Below are 20,667 nucleotides of genomic sequence, written 5' to 3' on the forward strand. Positions count from 1 at the left end.
CCAAGAAAAACGTTTTACCTTTAATTCTTTTTATTAGCATTTCCATACTTTTGTCACTCAAATCATTGTCTGAATCCGAAGAAATATCACCAATCCCATTAAGCTTGTACGGATCAGACTTGGAAGAAAGTTGAGAATAAAACTTCCTTTCGTCTTTGTCATCTAGAATCTTATGATCCCCGTTTAATGAGAACTGCCATGACCAACGGAAAATATTCCATCACCATCAACCTTGTCACTTTCAATTAAACTTCTTTTCCTCTTGGAAAATGAAGTAGAGAATTCCTCTATTACCTCTTCTTTTATCTACTTAGGAAATGTTAAATTCCTACCTACACCATAACTATTTGAAACGCATGTTCTTGCCTTCTCATCATCATTGTCGCTAATGAGAAGAACAATTAATGGCACACTCTGCCGGGTACCGTGTCTTAGTTATTCTTGGTGGAAGTTCCATTGCATGTCTAATATTACCATCAACCCCTTCTACAAAATCCTCCCGCAATCTAAAATTCCAATACATAAACCAAAATTTCAATTCATATCCTAAAGGTTCAATTCATATCCTAAAGGTTTAACTCATATCCACAAAAGTTCAATTCATATCCTAAAATTTCAATTTATAATCCTAAAATTCCAATACATAAACTAAAATTTCAATTCATATCCTAAAAGTTCATATCCTAAAGGTTCAACTCATATCCACAAAAGTTCAAGTCATATCCTGAAATTTTAATTTATAATCTAAAATTCCAATACATAAACCAAAATTTCAATTCATATCCTAAAGGTTCAACTCATATCCACAAAAGTTCAAGTCATATCCTAAAATTTCAATTTATAAACTAAAATTCCAATACATAAACCAAAATCTCAATTCATAAATTAAAAGTCCAATTCATATCCTAAAGGTTCAACTCATATCTACAAAAGTTCAAGTCATATTCTGAAATTTCAATTTATAATCTAAAATTCCAATACATAAACCAAAATTTCAATTCATATCCTAAAGGTTCAACTCATATCCACAAAAGTTCAAGTTATATCCTAAAATTTCAATTTATAAACTAAAATTCCAATACATAAACCAAAATCTCAATTCATAAACTAAAAGTCCAATTCATATCCTAAAGGTTCAACTCATATCCATAAAAGTTCAAGTCATATTCTAAAATTTCAATTCATAAACAATCAGTATAGTATGAATAGTTTTATACTATTACCATGCTGACCAATCTAGATAAATCTTCTAATTGTTCTTTGTGAAAATTAGGTTTTTCCGAAATGAGGATATGAGTATGCCAAGATACTTCAATCTAAGCTTAAGTATGTAGTTATATATGTGTAATATGCCCAATAATGTAATGGGTTAAGTGTTTTATTTATAAATATAAGGGTTGTATTCTCAAAGTAATAACTCCTAACTTCCAAAAATAAATTTATAAATTATCTATCATTTAATTAAGTAGAAAAGTTCTATTTAGGAAAATCTACACGAGTCAAACAATGAAATAAAATAAATATCAAGATAATCAGATCTAGATTCTAATCCTCACAAGAACTAAATTTTAATTTGACCCAACCATAACAAGACTTAACATAAACCCTAAAAATTTAGGGTTTCTTCTCTTCAATCCATTTTCCCCCAAATTAGTAGGTAAAACTAATTATTTTAGCTACTAATAATTATCCTAGATTTAATTTAGCTAAGAACAATTAATTTTTACAAATCAAACTACAAAGAATTAAAATAAATCTGTGTATTTCGAAAAAAATAAGGAAAGGAGAGAGAAACCTACCTGGACAGTGGAGGACACCAGCGGTTAAGCTGCTGCTGCCTCCGGCGGGTGGAGGGTGGAGGGGGACGGTTGCGTCGATGGAGGGAGACGGAAGGGGATGGGGGGTTTGGGTGTGAGAGAGAGAAGAGAGAGAGAAAAAAAAGAGAATATGAGGGGAAACCCGTTTTTTAGCTACTGTATTTACAGAAAGCGACCAACCTAGGTCGCTATTTTTGGTAGCCAAAATGTATTGACTATTTTGACCAAAATAGTGACCAACATTTGTCGCTAATTTCTGACCGTTTGACCAGAATAGCGACCAACATTGGTCGCTATATCTAAAAAGAATTAAATTACTTTTAATTCAATTTAATATTATATATATATATATATATATATATATATATATATATTACATATATATAAGCCATTTTCGATATAATATTACCTAATACGCTTATACTTAGTGCATAGTACAGCGTAAGTATATATATTACATATATGCCATTTTCGATATAATATTACCTAATACGCTTATACTTAGTGCATAGTACATCGTAAGTATATATATTACATATATATAAGCCATATTCGATATAATATTACCTAATACGCTTATACTTAGTGCATAGTACAACGTAAGTATATATATATTACATATATATAAGCCATTTTCGATATAATATTACCTAATACGCTTATACTTAGTGCATAGTACAGCGTAAGTATATATATTACATATATATAAGCCATATTCGATATAATATTACCTAATACGCTTATACTTAGTGCATAGTACATCGTAAGTATATATATTGCATATATATAAGCCATTTTCGATATAATATTACCTAATACGCTTATACTTAGTGCATAGTACAACGTAAGTATATATATTAGATATATATAAGCTATATTGATATAATATTACCTAATACGCTTATACTTAGTGCATAGCATGTTAAAGTATATTTTAGTCTGTTCATCCCTTGTGTTACAAAAGTGTTAACGGCTTACATTTATATTATTTAGATAGTAAATACAAAAGTAATTTTTAATTTTGACCATTGTTGACCTGAAAAGAGACCAACTTTGGTCGCTAATTATACTTAAATTTAAATTAGCGACCAAAGCTGGTCGCTAAATTTAAATCAGATTTATTTATATTTTATATAATATTTAAAATAATAATATAATTGTTAAACGGGTCCCATATTAGCGACCAAAGTTGGTCTCTATTTTATAAGCGACCAACTTTGGTCGCTAACTTTGAATTATATTTATTTATATTTTATAATTTTTTTAAAAAATAATATAATTATTAAAATTTTATAACAGGGTCCCATATTAACGACCAAAGTTGGTCTCTATCTACTTACCCTTTAATTAGCGACCAACTTTGGTCGCTCATTTTAAATTATATTTATTTATATTTTATAATTTTTTTAAATAATATTATAATTATTAAAATTTAATAAGTGGGTCCCCCAATAGCGACCAACGTTGGTCGCTAATCCCAGTATTTCTTTGACCAAGCAAGTCTGATCAGTCCGGTCAACATTTTGACGAGATTATTAACCAAATAGCGACCAACTTTGGTCGCTAATGTATTTAAAATAATTATTTTATTATTTTCTCCAATTTAGAGACCAACGTTGGTCGCTTGTCTTGACAGACCAACTTTGGTCGCTAAAGTTTGGTCGCTTTTTTCCGGAATTCTAGTAGTGATTTATTCATATAGTTCTATTGAAACCAATCTAACGTGACAAGATGTGAACTTAAGCTTAACTTTTAGTTTCACGTTTAGTTGTTCCATTTTAACATACTTATTTATATATATATAATAAGCCCCATATTGCATATATCCCGACATACACAACTATTCCTCACACCTCTCAACAAAATAGGATAGTTGCAAATATTTCCTAGGAGCTCATCAAAAAGATATTGAGAATTAATTGTGTATGCTTACCTTTTATTCAGCTAGGGTAAACTTAGTCTTCTTCCTTACATATGTATATTTAAATTTAGAAATGATGGATATGTTTTAGAAAAACAACAACAATAACAACAACCTCGTATCTTAGCTAGCAAATTATCCACTATTACGTTTTTCTGAAAGATCAACATGAAAGGTGTCACTGCGATATTTAAGAGCAAGCTTGTTATTAAAACACACATCCACAGTCACATACACTAGGAAGATGAGATTAGCATCTCGTCCAAATCATCATCATCTTCTAGATTCTGCTTCTTCATATGCAATATCTATGTGTGCAGACGTTAGATTCATAGAAATAACAAAAAAAAAAAAAAAAAAAACTCTTTTCAGCTTCTCGATTTGCAGCTAATGCCATTGCAATCTTGTTCGTAGATTCACCAAAGCACAGGGGACATATGGCTTTGTAGCCTGCCAACTCCTTAGCGGTGCCAAATACTGCACCGCACTTGCAGTGATTGGCTAAATCATTGTGAAACCCATCAAAGTGAACCTTCAAGTTGAACTTGTCACCAAATTTTCGTCCACAGTGACATTCAAAGGGCTTTCTAGCCAGCCGTTTGACAAGTTTACAAGATGCGAAAACATTGTTTTTTGTTGAGGTTTCTGGCGAGAATGTTTGAGTGTAAAACCTATAATGCAATCCGCGTTTCCAAAGAATAGTGAATTTCCGTGTGAGATTCCCAGCTCAATTATTTCTCCATTTTACATTTGCATATTTATGAGTACTTAGCAATTTGCACCCTTAATGTGTGTCTCATTTTTTTATTTTCACCCTATACTTTTTTTTGATTTACCCCTAACCTATTTACTTTCTGGAAAAATCTTAAAGGTGTTCATCTTATGAGGGGTAAAAAAGGATATATGATAAAAAGAAGTGGGCACTATATGAATGATGCACTATTCTGCATTTGATGCTCACTGTGATTTCCTGTTTCTTTATTTAGTTTTTGAATTTTAAATCTTTCTAAGTTTGTAGATGATTTAGGTTTTACATTACAATAGAGTGTGCTTTTTTACTTTTATGTTTACAACATCAGTTTTATAAAAGGATGACACGAGCTTTATAAATAGGGAATTCAAGAGAGATTACAATATAACTGAATTTTAAGGACAACTATAATGCTCATGGCATTCCTAAAACCAACAGTAGTGGCTAAATATGAGAAATTGTCAACAGACAATTGTTCCGCTGCAAAGTCTCAAGTATGATAAGAGTACAAGAAACTTCTGAGACAAGATAGAAAGGATCTATTGTTTGACCCAAAAAAGGTTTCGGAATAAAATAATTAATTTTATATTTGATGAGATTACTAGCAATTGGCTCAATTCAAACTTAATTGAATAGCACATCAGATTAGACTCGATAAGCAAAAAACAATAGTGATAACTCAAGTAATTTAATATAGCAAAAGATAGAATATGTAACGATCCGACCGGTCGTTTTGCTTTCTAGATCCCCGTTCCCCTAAATAAGACTCTCCGTATGTGCATTAATTGTTTTATGACTTGCGGGGATGGTTAGTTCGGAATTTGGAAGGGTTCCGGTTGAAATCAGAACACTTAGTTCCTTAAAATTGGCTTTAAAGGGTTAAGTTTGACTTGGTTCAATATTTCTAGTAAACGACATCGGGATCGAGATTTGACGGTTCCAATAGGTTCGTATGATGATTTCGGACTTGGGCGTATGTTCGGATCGGATTTTGGATGATCCGGGAGCGTTTCGACGCTTAATATTGAAAGTTGACACATTGAAGGTGTTAAAGTTCTTTAAATTTGGTTTGAAGTAGGATTCAGTGTTACCAAGGTCCGTTTGGGATTCCGAGCCTGGGAATAGTACCGTATGGTGATTTAAGACTTGCACAAAAAATTTGGGATCATTCCGAGTAGTCTAAGTATGATTCGGTGTGTTCGAGCAAATTGAAAACTTGAAGTTCATAATTTGATTCAATTTGGTTTTGGGGTGCGATTCTTAGTTTCGTTGTTGTTTTACGCATTTCTAGAGTTTGAGCAGGTCCGTATTATGTTTATGGACTTGTCGGTGCATTTGGACGGGGTCCCAAGTGGCTCGGGTGTGTTTCGGACCACCCGGAGCTAAGTGGAAACACCAAATTTTCTATTCTGGTTTCCTTCTACGCGTACGTGGAGAAGTAATTGCGTTCGCGATGAAGGATTTGAGCAGTGGGGCGATTTGTTCTTCGCGTTCGCGATCAGGCGGTTGCGTTCGCAAAGCTTTGAGGTCCTAGGCCTACGCGTTCGCATAGAAGAAAGGGGTCTAGGAGGGGTCAGTACCCATTACCCTTCGCGTTCGCGATGCTCAGGCAGGACAACCTTCGTGATCGCGAGATTGCCCTCGCGTTCGCGATGAAGGGTTCATGGGCCTGGGAGCTTTGCCTTCGCGATCGCGAGGCTCCTTTCGCGATCGCGAAGAAGGATCGCTGGGCATTTTTCTCATATTTTTCATTCCTTGGCCGATTATGGAGCTTCTTGGAGAGGGGTTTCCACCTAGATATTGAAGGTAAGTAATTGCTACCCAGTGTGAGTTTAATACATAGATTATGGGTAGATTTTAACATATAAAATTGTGAAAATTATGGGTTTAATTGAAAAATCTAGGTTTTGATAAAAATGGAATTTAACAACGAAAATGATTATGGAATAGGGTAAAAATTATATATTTGAGTTCGTGGGGTTATGGGTAACATTTATCTTCGAAAATTTCCGGAATCCGGGCACGTTGCCCTTGGGTAAATTTTAGGAGTCTTCCAATTGGGGTTGGGTAATTATTCTAATAGTTAAATTATGAACTTTTGAACATGAATTGATTAAATTATATACCATTTGACTAATTTCGGATTGTTCGGCACCAAGTTGAGACATTAGAACGAAATTGTGACCGGAAAGTGAGCTTTGAGACGAGGTAAGTCTCTTGCCTAACCTTGTAAGAGGAAATTTAACCCCATAGGTGAGTTAAATTAATATTTGCTTCTAATTGTGGGGGGCTACGTACGCACGAGGTGACGAGAGTCCGTGCATAGCTACTAATTATGCTTATGTCCGGGTAGTTTAGGACCCAAATCATGAAATACTTGTAATGTTTGCACCCTACTTGTTAATTAAATTGCCTAAATTGTATTGGAACTTGATAAAGGAATTGTAAAAGACCGAATTTCACTTACTTGAGTTTTGGCGGGTTACTTGACCGTTAATAGAAATTGTGCCTCATTGTGTATTAGCCTTGTAATAACTTTTAAATCAGATGTTCATAAAGTATATATCCTCTCTTCTTGTGGAGCGGGCCGAAGGCCTCGGCAGTAGAATAGATGCATCTATGGTTCGTGCCGCACGACCCTCGGCAATGTACACATTATTCTGGATCGGGCGGTACAACCTCGGCATAAATCGTGCTTAATAATACTCGGAGCCTAACTATACTCGATATTATTTTATGGCTTGTGAGGTTTTGATTATCAATGATATGAATTGACTTGGAAATTACTAATTGTGAAAGAATTATTCATTCCTACTTGTTATTGAGTTATTATTATTATTTACATAACCCATGCTTATCTAGAATTTCTGTATTTATATTGTTTGCCCATAGTGAGTGTCGATGTCGACCCCTCGTCACTACTTCTTCGAGGTTAGAGTAGATACTTACTGGGTACATGTTATTTATGTACTCACGCTACACTTCTGCACTAATCGTGCAGGATCTAAGGCAAGTGCATCTGGCAGTCATACCGGCGTGCATCCCCGATATCCCGAGGCCTAGTGGTGAGCAGCTTCCTGAGCCGTTTTGCAACCCCTAGGTCTCTCTTTTATATCTATATTCTGTCTACTTTTTGAGAGAGTAGTTAGAGTTTTGTATATTCTACTAGTTGCTCATACACTTGTGACACCAGGTCTTGGTACACTCACTAGTAGACTTTATGGTTTTGGAGTAATCATTTCACTGCATTTGTTTTCCTTATTAGTCTTTGTTTTTCTTATTAAATTTCTACTCCGTATTTACCTAACAAATGGAACTTAAATTACTTAGAAATTTATTAAAAAGGGATATCTCATATTTAATTCACTTTTGGCTTGTCTAGCGGTAACGTTGGCTGCCATCACGGCCCATAGAAAAAATTGGGTCGTGACAAAATAATTTTATTGAGCTTTATTATGAGCCATAATGTAGTAAGGTAAAGATCGACCGCGTAGCCTGGCCAGAATGCATAGCTTTGAGTAATGAGTACGTTGAGAAAAAACTAAATGAATTACAAATGAGAGAGTGGTGTATTATAAACTAAGTCTAATGTTCACGTGCCTAGTCCTACTTCCGCATGTCGCCCTAGGTAGTTAGCAACCATCGAAATACTTGCCGATTGTAGAAATAGTATCTGGCATGGTGGATGTGAATGGACCCCTAATATTTTGTAGGCTGTTGAAGACCAAGTCAGATCCCAACTTATTACTTCACCAGGGGATCCCTGATAGGATCTTTGGAGCACTTCGTCGGGACATGACTCTCATCTCCCAAGGAAGGAGTTACCATGCCAGGATATTTCTTGCCAAGACAGAGTTCCAATATTATTTTATCCGTGTGATAAAACATATCCTAATTAATATCGTATTGCCATGCAATGTAACCACATGTCGAAGCCATATTTTACCAATAGAGATAGCTTTCGTATTTTCGGATAGTTCTCAAGAAATCTTCTGAAAGTGGTATGCTCTTTGGCATATTACAGAAGAATTTTTGGTGGGATTTTCCCGACAACCGTCATCATTTTTGAATCTGAAAAAACATCTAACCAATTTCCTTTGGCTCCAGACACGTGACGATCGCTAATGAGATCTAAAATCATGGCGGTTACCAAGGTCACGATGACCTTGCCTATGAGAGTCGTCTTCTTCACCTTTTGCTTGAACTTGTGGCAATATTATAAAGATTTTGGACAAGTGTCTTTAGTTATTCTAGAAGGCTATGTTTAAGTGGTAAAAGAAGTGTAACAAGTGGCAAACTTGAGAGGCCACTTTTTTTTTTTTTTTTTTTAACCGTGATTTTCGGGCATCGCTTTGTGAACCCGACTAGCTGTATTCACTGGGACCCGCTGTTTCAATGCGTGCACCATGGTTAGTTCCACGGGGCCCTGGAGACGCGGCCGGTTTGTAATGCCTCCAGTGGCCCTGCGGGAGCTCGAACTGGCGACCTGAAGAACTTTGTCCTCAGGCCTTTACCAGTTGAGCTACCCCTCAGGGTTGGCCAGTTTCTTGCCATGCACAACAAAGTTACATGCAATTCAATTATAAATAGCCATCATTTGGCTGCACAATTCATCCACCATCAGAAGTGCTTTTCTACTTATCCTTCTTCTCTTTCTCTCTTAGCTTCTCTTATTTCCAATTTTTCTTATAATTTCTTTGTCCTATTCTCTTTTCAATCTTGTTGGATTAATTTAATATAAATATTTTGCCGATTCCTGTATCCTCTAGATAAAATAGAGGTAAGCTTGTTTAATTTCGGAGAAACATTTCACACTGCTGAAATAATTTCTTAGGACAGTGCCCAGCACGACTCAAGCTAATTCGTGTATCTGCTTACAAAGAATATTATTGCAGTATTATCATTGTTATTTTTCGTCATTTCACTACAAAACTTCTTTGAAATTTCCCTTGTGACTCTATTATTGTTTTCTTAGCAACCTTCGATTTTTTCGTTCTCCATTTTTCTCTATCTTTTCATTGCAACTTTCAATGGCTTTTCAAAATACTTCTTCACGAAACAACTTCCACTATTGGTTAGCCATAAAATATAAACGTGCAGGGTGAAAAAAATAAAAAATGGTACATGCCTAGAGGTGCAAAATGTAAAGACGTCTAGCAGATTCTGTTGAAATTATCAAAAAAGGAACACTAATAGCAAAATTTTACGATACAAAATTCACAAAGTATCGAATTTTAAAAGTTGGCTTGAGCACCACTTGGTCCAAGTTGAAGTTGACATGAGTTTGGCCAAATTGAAGGATCAACTAGAGTTTAGCAGCTCAATCCAAGTTCAATATACTAATAACTGCGAAATTTGTGGACAACTGTAAGAGTTCGACATAGATTGTAATTGCCTTGGCGTGACTAATGTCCATTGGGAAATCTTGCAGATATTAAATTGTGCATTAAAGATAATACAAAAGGTTGCTGCATGTATAATTGGATACCAATTTTGTCTTTTTTACTCTTTATCAACAAGAATTGATCAGGAAACTAGTACAATTATCTATTACGTACATTGATAGAGTGTTACTCTATGACAACCTAGGCTTAGAGCAAATATATACATCGTAATATACATTCTTTTGTGATATTTGAGAATCTGTATCAGTACTCGGATCCATACCCCCGAATCCTAAAATTTATAAAATTCGACTTCTAGATCCACACACAGATTGTTATAAGATCTGTTAACTATTTTCTGAAGAGAACTTTACTCTATTTCCACTTTAATGATTCGATGTTTTGTTTTGTTAGACTTCATTATCGGAGTCAATCGAAAAAAACTAGAAATGAAGAAAACCCTAAATCGGGAGAGAAGAGAGAGAAGTAAGAAGGGAGATATTTTCTTATTTCATCAAATCTCCAATGTTCCAAATACATCTAAATGTATTCAACTATTTTCTCATCTACTTACATTTGGACTGAACCGGGTACTATACAATTGGGCCCAGATAATAGAGAATGAAAAATATTAAAACTACTAACTAATGGGCTGAGTGTCTGAAGAGTTAGGCAGCCCAACACCCCCTCAAGCTGTAGTGGGAAGCCACTCCAAGCTTGCCAAGCAAATGATAATGTAGAGGCCCTGCAAGAGACTTAGTCGAAAATGATCTGAAACACACCCGAGTCCCCCGGGACCCCAACCAAATATACCAACAAGTCCTAAAACATGGACTTAGTCGAAACTTCAAATCACAACGCTAAAACCGCGAATCACACCCCAATTCAAGCTTAATAAAACTAAGAACTTCCAACTTCTATATTCGATGCCGAAACCTATCAAATCAAGTCCGATTGAACTCAAATTGTGCACACTAGTCTTAAATGACATAACGCAGCTAGGAAATTTTCAGAACTGGAAACCGACCCCGATATCAAAAAGTCAACTCCCCGATCAAACTTCCAGACTTAAATTTCTTATTTTTGCCATTTCAAGCCTAATTTAGCTACGGACCTCGAAATAAATATCCGGACACACCCCTAAACCCGAAATTACCATACGGAGCTATTGGAATCATCAGAAATTTATTCCGGGGTCGTTTACACATATTTCACCTTCCGGTCAAATTATTCAACTTAAGCTTTCTTCTTGGAGACTAAGTGCCTCAATTCATTTCAAAACCTCACCTGACCCGAACCAATTACCTCGGCAAGTTACATAACAACTGTAAAGCATGAATTTAGCAGTAAATGGGGAAACGGGATTGTATTATTTGAAACGACCAGCCGGATCGTTACAGTACTTTATTTGATCCTGGTCTGTAATAATATTCTCTGTAAACAGATATTGGGGTAATTAGTAAAAAGGGGAGGGTTCATATATGATTTTTGTGGGGAATTCGGGTAGAAATCATGCTTCTAGGCTTATGTGTGTTGATTCGCAGTAGAAATCATGCTTTAGGTTTACACTATGTTTACATTCTGCAATAGATATCATGCCACTAGGTTTGCTGCCTATTTGTATTAAAACCCATGCCATAAACCTGTGCATTAGATATCATGCCTTAGGATAATCATGTTTACTGCTTTGCATATTAGGAAACATGTTATAGTCCTTATTTTATTTCTGATTCTGCCTATTGTCATAATCACCTAGGAACTCTATAATTAAACTACTGCTGTAATCACGCTTAATAAAATGACCATCTCTCTCTGTGCATTAGAAATCCTGCTTTAGGACTCTGTTTGCATTTGCTAAATCATGTCTACGTCGCTTAAATGAATAACCGTCTATAAAAAGGTTTAAAAAATAGTCCAACATATAGATATCACGTTCTAACATAAACATGCATGAAATTAGCTTTATAAAATTGGTCGCCTAGATCAGCATGCCTATAGGACTGGAGAACTTCAAGTTGTTTCAACTAGTTCTCAGAATTACGATTGCATACATACCTGCGCCTAGGAAAGCCTTAGGTAATTAAAGGTCTAAAACTGCGAAAATATGTTCTGTTTATGTGTGAAACTGCCCAGGTTTAACACGCCTTAAAATCAGTAGGCAAATTGATGAGGATTCAGTCATTTCGCCTTAAAACAAAATGCTGCATATGCTGTGTTTGTGATACTTTTCTTTGTTGTCGCTTAGATTTTACCTTTTAAATACCTTAGGAGTGTCTAGAACTGCCTAAGCATAGAGGTCTTAAACACCTCCGGGACCATAAGGAAGGGACGGGTAAAGCACGCTTAGAGTTCATTAATTAAACTCGCTTATATAGCCACTAAGGGGAGGGTAATGGGTAGTAAAAGGATATGATGACCTGTGTGCTAATGCCACGTGTAACCCCTCTACTTGAGGAAGGCTTACCGGGTATTGTACAGATGTGATCCTATAGGTTAACCAACTTAGTACTTCCCTTCTTAAATTTACATATGTGTGCTTAAACTGTCTAAACTTCCTTGATTATGTATGCGTGCTTAGACTGCATAAACTTCCTTTATTTGCAAATGTGTGCTTAGACTGCTTACCTGTTAAATGACTAATTCACATAACTAAGTTCGGCCGGGACCCACTGTTTCCCCTCAAGGTTATTTCGAGCCCTTACCCTAATCTCTGGTAATGCAAACTGGTTACATGAGTTAATTGCTCTAGGTGACCTAACGCACCTTAATCCGTTAGGTGGCGACTCTTCAAATACCCAATTCCTGAAAGGAAATGAGTTGTTCCCAATGAATGACGAAACTCGGACTCCGCGAAAGAAAAAAGGGGGCGCGACAATCATGCAACAAACTAGTAATCCAAACGTGGTCATGACAGGTTATCAGTAATTAACATGTTTCAAACTAAAAGAAAAAAATAATCAGATTCATGCAGGTTTGTGCCGCCGGCGGAGGTGGGTGTGGTGATTAAGGGCGGCTAGGGTTTTGAGAGAGAAGGAGGAAGATGAGGAATGGAGAAGTGAAATGGTCTCTAAAGGTTTGGGGGTTGGGGAGTCGGACAGTTATATGGGGAAAAAAGATTAGTTGCGGACCGTCAGATTAAGAGATTTGAAGGGCTGAGATTGGTTTGATCCAAACGACGTCGTTTGGTTAGGGAGGTGTTAGACCGGATTGAAATAGGGATTTGGGCTGGGCAACGTGGGGTTTTTGGGCAACTAGGCCGCTGAAAATGTTGGTTGGCCCAAATCAAAACAAAGTCAAACAAACTTCTTATTCCTTTTCTTTGTTTCTTTTTCCCCCTTTTAATTAAAAATCCTAATCAAATTAATTAAGCACCTAAATTAATTCCTAAATCAAATCTAATTATGGAATTAAACCTAACTATTTATTTCTAACATTTGAACAATTAATTAATTTAAAACTAATGAAAAAAATTAATAATTTAAGACTAAAAACTAAAAATATAAAATGACCATGGTATTTTTTGTGATTTTTATTTAATAATGCAACTAATGAACGTAATTAAATCCTACAATGCAAATAAAACCTAAAATGCTATGCAATGAAGATTTTGGATATTTTTTGGTGTTTTATTATAATTTTAAGATATTAAATATGCAACTAAATGCAAACAACAATTAACAAAAAATTCCTAAAAATTCAATGAAAAATTAAAACAATTAGAAAAATCTATTTTTGTGGGTTTTATAGGAGTATTTTTCACAGGACAAAAATTACATGCTCACACCACTTGAGCAGTATTATCTTCCACTTGAGCACAAGAAGCAGACCTCTTGTTCTTGGTGAACTTGAAGTCAGTGGGAAAACCATGAAGCCTATAACATTTGTCTACTGTGTGCCCAGGTTTTTTGCAGTATTTGCGAGACAGAAGAAGATTTCCTTGTTTGGTCAAAGTTGATCCTTTGATTGAAAGGCTTTGCATTGTGTTGATGGTTCCCAGGAAAATTGGAATTAGATGAAGTAGCAGAAAAGGAAGTTCAATCACCAGAGAACCCAAATTTGGAGGCTGATTTTCTTTTTAACTTTCATCATGTTGAAGTAGAGAGTATGCTTTACTAGCTGAAGGAAGTGGAGGCATAAGCATGATACTACTCTTAGCAGTGGAGTAGGACTCAATTAGTCCACCTAGGAATTGAAAACGGTGTTGGTCTTCACTAAATTTGGGTAATGCTCCACAAGAGCAGGTAGGACTAACATAGGCAGAGTTCAATTCATCCCATAAAGCCCGCATTCTAGTAAAATACATGGCAATATCATAAGACCCTTGGGAGGTAGGATTGATTTTCCTCTAAATTTGAATGTATTTGGATCCATTGGATTGCCCAAGCCTCTCATTTATGTCACTCCACACTTCTCTACCAGTGTTGAGACACCTAACACTCACTGCTATCTCCCTAGTCAATGAATTGGTGATCCAAGTCTTCACCATATCATTACATCGATCCCAGAAGGGATAGTAGGGAGAATTAGGTGGAGGTTGAGCTACTTTACCAATCACTATTCCTAATTTGTTCTTAGCAGACAAGGAGGTAAGCATACTACTACGCCAATGGACAAAACCAGTTCCACTAAAAGGTATAGCAACCAACTGACTTCTAGGGCTATCAGATGGATGCACATAGAAAGGGTGAGCCGAGTCCAAAGTGAACTCGACAAAACCATCAGCAGTAGATGAAGGACTCCCATACTCAGGCACAATGACAAATTTCTAAGCCAACAGGCCGTAGATGAACAAAATACAATAGAAGTCCTAACTTCACAAGCAGAACAAACCCTAATTTCACCTAGGTTTTCACATGCAAATGAGAGAATAGAGTTTTTACCCTCCTTCTTCTCACACCTGAAGAAGCTAAGGTCTTCTAATAGCAGGAACAGAAGAAAAACTTCAAAGAAATCTCCAGACTATGCCGACTGAAAAATCTTCGTTATGAACGAAAATCAGCGAACCAAACTTGACGGTTATCATCGGACGATAGCTCTAAGCGAGACGGATCGATTGCAGGGCTTTGATACCATGTTAGAATCCATTATTGGAGTCAATCTAAAGAAACTAGAAATGAAGAAAACCCTAAATCGGGAGAGAAGAGAGAGAAGAGGGAAGGGAGATATTTTCTTATTTCATAAAATCTCCAATGTTCCAGATACATCTAAATGTATTTAACTATTTTCTCATCTACTTACATTTGGACTGGGCCGGGTACTATACAATTGGGCCCAAAAAATAGAGAATGAAAAATATTAAAACTACTAACTAATGGGCCGAATGTCTGAAGAGTTAGGCAGCCCAACATGTTCTCCACATACTCTAAAGTTTGAACAACCAAAGCAGCAAATGCACAATTCCAAGGAAAAATACACCTGTATTTTATCCACATGACGACGAATAATTCACCGGTGAGAAGAGTAATGATTCACTCGTTGAAGCCTAACTACGAAGTCAATTACAATAATATACAATTTGGAACCAAAAATAAGAGATAACAAAGCTTAAAGGCTTAGAACTCCCATTAAACAGTTCAATCCAACCAATGAAACATATAACTGAAGAAATATAATTCAGTTTCCATTTCAAATTAAAAATGCAATCAACAACTTGAAGAGCTTGAACAACATACAATGAACAAATATCAAAACCAAGGCAACTAAAACTTTGAGAAGACAATGCACAGATGAATGTAGCTAGGGTGGTAATTTGTGCCCAAACCTATTTGACCCGTCTAAGGTTGAGCCGGTAATTGACCCGCGCATTTGTTGAACTCAGTCAATCTTGACCCAATCCATTTAAAGTTGGGTTGATTTTTTGTTCAAATTGATCCATGGTAACTTTGTTAAAATATCTTAAAAATAACTTTTTTTGTTTGTCAAGCAATATATGACCATAACAAAAAAAATTCTTATTTGATAATTAAATATTTTATACGAAAATAACAAACAACAATAACGACCAAGTGTATTTCCACAAGTGGGGTTAGAATTATACGAAAACAATACACATTAATTAAAGCTGGTAAGAGTTGGACGGTTGAGCTATGACCCAAATTTTAGCCCATCTCGTCCCAACTCATCTCAGCCCAAGTAATTTTTGGGTTGATCACTGACCTGCCATTTTATTGACTCGGCCCATTTTGGCCCGCCCAAAATCAGCCCAACCCGCCCATTTGACACCTCTAAATGTAGCTATTGAAGTTATGTACTTCATCTGTGTAAAGTTTTTTTGTCAAATTACTGACCTGATAGTATTAAAAAATCTTTACACTGATAATGTATAATACTTAACTTCTAACTAAATATGTATAGTTGTTGTAAGGCATCACGACTATATTCACTAAAGTCGACCTGCCTTCAAGGAAAAAAAGTGTAACAATTGCACGGGGCGTCCTATTTGGTCGCCCCCATTTAACCTATACCCATTTTTTTAAAAGTTTTAACTTGTACTTACTTTTTAAACAACTTCAGCCCCCTTTCTCTTCCTCATTCTCCTCCTTCGTTTTCTTCTTCTTCTTTCTTCTGTTGTTGTTGGTGCTGCTATGAAACTTCAGTTCATGGGATGATTGCCATAAGTATGTTTATCAGATTATTTAAAAATAAATTATAAATAATTATGTAAGTTAGTAGACAATAATTTGTAAATATTTTCACGTACGGGAAGTTTAAGGTCACACTTAGTGATTCTTTTCATGATAATTATGTTCTTTTCACGTTTATTGTTTTCAAAATTTTATGATTTAGATACTGTTGGCAATCTGATTATTTTATAGTAGTCTGATTATAACTAAACTAATGAATCCAGGACAAAAAAACTTCAGCTTATTTAGTGCTGAAGTTTTTACAAAGGCGAAATACATAAACGGCCCCTCTAAGTTGTCCACAACGGTCAAATGGACACCTCAACAGACCTATTTATCAAGTAGACACCTCAAGTTATTTTTCAGTGTATCTCTTAAACCCTTCAAAGTGACATGGCAAAATGTGTGTACTACACTCGCGTTGCAGCAAGTGAAGCCTCTCAAAATTGTGTTTATTTCTTTTCTTTTTTTAATTTAACTGGTGGAGCCCACTTTTCCTCACTCTTTCTTCTCCAAAATTTTCTTCCCCTATTCACTGCACCTTAACCCACCATTCTCAACACCACAACTTTACCATGATAGTGAATGTGCAAAACAGTAAAAGCCATTGAGCAAAGGCCAAAGAGACATTCATACAAATAGTTTCTCATCCTCATTCCCATTTTCTTGGTCATCTCTAATTTCATAAGCTCAGCAAGGCCTGATTCTGATGAGGATCTTAACACAGTACTCTTCTCCACCAAAGGTTCAGATTCATTTTCCACCATTGAAACTAAATCAACTTCTGATGATCTTCCCAACTTTTTCGTAACAATCCACTCGTAGGAACTTCCTAACTAGGAAAGCCCTGATTCATGGCATTGAACTAAGTTTGGGCTGAGAGAGAAAGAGGGGAAGGCGGACGGATTTGGTGGAAAGATGGCCGGTGGTGATGAAGAAGAAGATGTTTGGTGGTGAGGAGGGGATCCGATTTGGTTTTTTTATTTATTAATATTATGTTTCTCTTTTCCTTATTTTTTTTAAAGAAATAATAGGTGTCATCTTTTGATTTGTTAATTTGCCACGTCATCCGCGAGTGTAACTCACTTATACATTTGTCACTTTGAAGGGTTTATTGGGTTCAGTTTTTAGTCACGTGATATGTTTAAGCAAAAAAGGTCTCAGTTGAGGTGTTCAAATGACCGTTGTGGACAACTTTGAGGGGCTGTTTATGTATTTCGCCTTTTACAAATGAACTAAATAACTTCAGCATCTTTTGCTGAAGTTTTTGAAAAAGCTTATCCAGGACAAAAAAAAAATTCAGCTTATTTAGTGCTGAAGTTTTTACAAATGAACTAAATAACTTCAGCATTTTCTGCTGAAGTTTTTGAAAAAGCTTATCCAGGACAAAAAACTTCAGCTTATTTAGTGCTGAAGTTTTTACAAATGAACTAAATAACTTCAGCATCTTCTGCTGAAGTTTTTGAACAAGCTTTATGACAAAACTAATGAATCCAAGACAAAAAAACTTCAGCTTATTTAGTGCTGAAATTTTTATAAATGAACTAAATAATTTCAGCATCTTCTGCTGAAATTTTTGAACAAGCTTATCCAGGACAAAAAAACTTCAACTTATTTAGTGCTGAAGTTTTTGAAAAAGCTTAATGACAAAACTAATGAATCCAGGACAAAAAAAACTTCAGCTTATTTAGTGCAATTACAAACAAAAACTTCATCAAATAGAGAACAAAACTTCAGCTACTATGCTTAAGTTCAGCAATTACAAACAAAAACTTCAGCAAATAGAGAACAAAACTTCAGCTACTATGCTTAAGTTCAGCAATTACAAACAAAAATTTCAGCACACTTGGTTCAGCACACTTGCTACTTCAGGCCCGTCTACTAGAATGCTGAAGTTTTGCGTGATTGCCTTTGCTACTTCAGCGTTGTATGCTGAAGTTAAACGAAAAAGTGGGTACGCTTGCAATTTTTTTGCAAAGCGGGCACAGGTTAAAACGTGATCCAAAAAGCGGGCATAGAAGCAAATGCCTAAAAAAAAAAAGTTATACGTAGGGTGAAACTTCTTAGTTCCACATTTAGGAGGAAATGAAGACCAAAAAAGGGGAGAGATTTGCACAAAAGTGCAGGCCATCTCGTTTTTTTTTTTTTTTGGCAATTGTCTATATACATCCGGTAATAATATAGTATATAAAAATTAGATTTCGTCTCCTACGAATTTCGAAAAACATTACTAAATAGCTCAAACCTTCACCGAATAACATCAAATTTTAACCAGAACTTCAAAATGGCATCTCCAATAAACCTCAATCGTCAATTTGACAAAAATTTCAACAAATCACAAAACCAATTATGTGTTTTCAAGCTTTTAAAAGCCTCAACAAATAAGTTTATATTTTTTCAATTTAATTTACCCAACAAATGATTAAATCTCTGATGATAAACATGAATATATATTTTTGGCACTATAATTTAATCGCATTGAATAAATAAGAGAATGATAATACCAAAGCGGCTAGTCTAAGCAGAGAGAATCAAACAGAACGTGGTGCATAAAAAATTGAAGCGGTCTAATTACTTATCTTAACAACTCAAGTTTACTTGATTAAATCTATTAGTTGCCTACATACTAATGTTCGTGTTCATCACGGACCAATCCTTACTTGTAAAACAATTTTTGAAATAGTTACATCCTATAGCAAAGGTTGGTACCTTATTTATTTTAAATAAATACCCTTTAAAAAAATTATATTCCAAAGTTACCTTTTGATTTTTATAGCCAAATATCTATTTATGGTCACCTCCTACCCTTAAGCCATAAAATACGCTTTGTATTATTTTTCTCTCTCATTTTTTTAGATTTTTCTCCACCCTCTCTCTCCCAACGCCAGTCTTTCTCCATGAATACAACCACGTTCAACGTCCTAGCAAAGGTTGCGACCAAGCAAATTGTTTATATTATACCTCCATTTAGCTGGAAAAAAACAAAGGATTGCAACGTGCCTACAAACGTTGAAATTGCAAGCTGGAGTTTTTCACTTGCAAAATCTCACCAAAATTTCGATGTTGAAATCGCAATTGAAGTCAGATTTAAATTTTCTTAGTAGTTTTTAGATGTGGTTGGGATTCGTTCGAAAAACCCTGACAAAGTCATATAACGAATTCGCCATTGTTGAGACTCTGAAGCAGAAAGCTTTCGAAGTGAGGATTTTTGGTGGAAGTCGAATCGGTCCAGTTATTTAGAGAAATTTTATCACGGCCCTCTCGACGAGACGACATTAGGGTTGTTCTTGAACAAAGACGAAGGTGTTTGGGGCTGAGCAACTTGAAGATTCTGTTAATATATTTTCAATGTATTTCAATGTATCTCGCTGTATTCTATGTATTTCATTGTCTTCTTTTTTCACTGTATTTCAATGTATCTCGCTGTATTCCATGTATTTCATTGTATTCACTGTCTCGCTATATTCCATCAATGTATTCATATGTTTTTTTCAATTAATATAATTTATGTATTTAGATGTATATATGTATTCAAATATTTTTGGGATATTTTTCGGTTGAGAATCTTTTATATAAATGAAAATACAAAATTTGTGTGTTATAATTGAGTTTGTTGAGTATATTAGGAGTCTATTATGTTAATTGATTCACTTTTCGTTTAAAAACAGTGTAATCCCCTGTTTCACGCCGTGAATACAGTCGAATACAGTCAATACAAATAATTTGTCCAGCTGTAATCCCATGTTTCGCGCCATGAAGACAGTCGAATACAAAAATTTGTCTAGCTGTAATCCCCTGTTTCACGCCTAGAAATGCTATTGTATTAATGAATACAATAGCTTAAATACATCGAATACACTTTAAAAATCTGAAAACATAGCTATCGGAAGTAATATAGTAAATGGTAGCTACAACTAGCTAATAACCACTAAAACATAGTGGTTCCTGAAAGTTTCTACAAACGCCTTCTGGAATAGACAGCAGTACCTCAATTCGATCCTGGATATACCTTATTGGGCTTTCCTCACTTAGCCCAAAAATACACGAGATCTTTATACAAATAGCCAGCCATATTGATTGGTTATTTTTTCTAATCATATATATAGATTATACATTAATTATATATAATTATACACATAATAATATATAAATTATGCATATATTATACTTC

Source organism: Nicotiana attenuata, unplaced genomic scaffold, assembly GCF_001879085.1.
Source record: "Nicotiana attenuata strain UT unplaced genomic scaffold, NIATTr2, whole genome shotgun sequence".
Classification (NCBI taxonomy): domain Eukaryota; kingdom Viridiplantae; phylum Streptophyta; class Magnoliopsida; order Solanales; family Solanaceae; genus Nicotiana; species Nicotiana attenuata.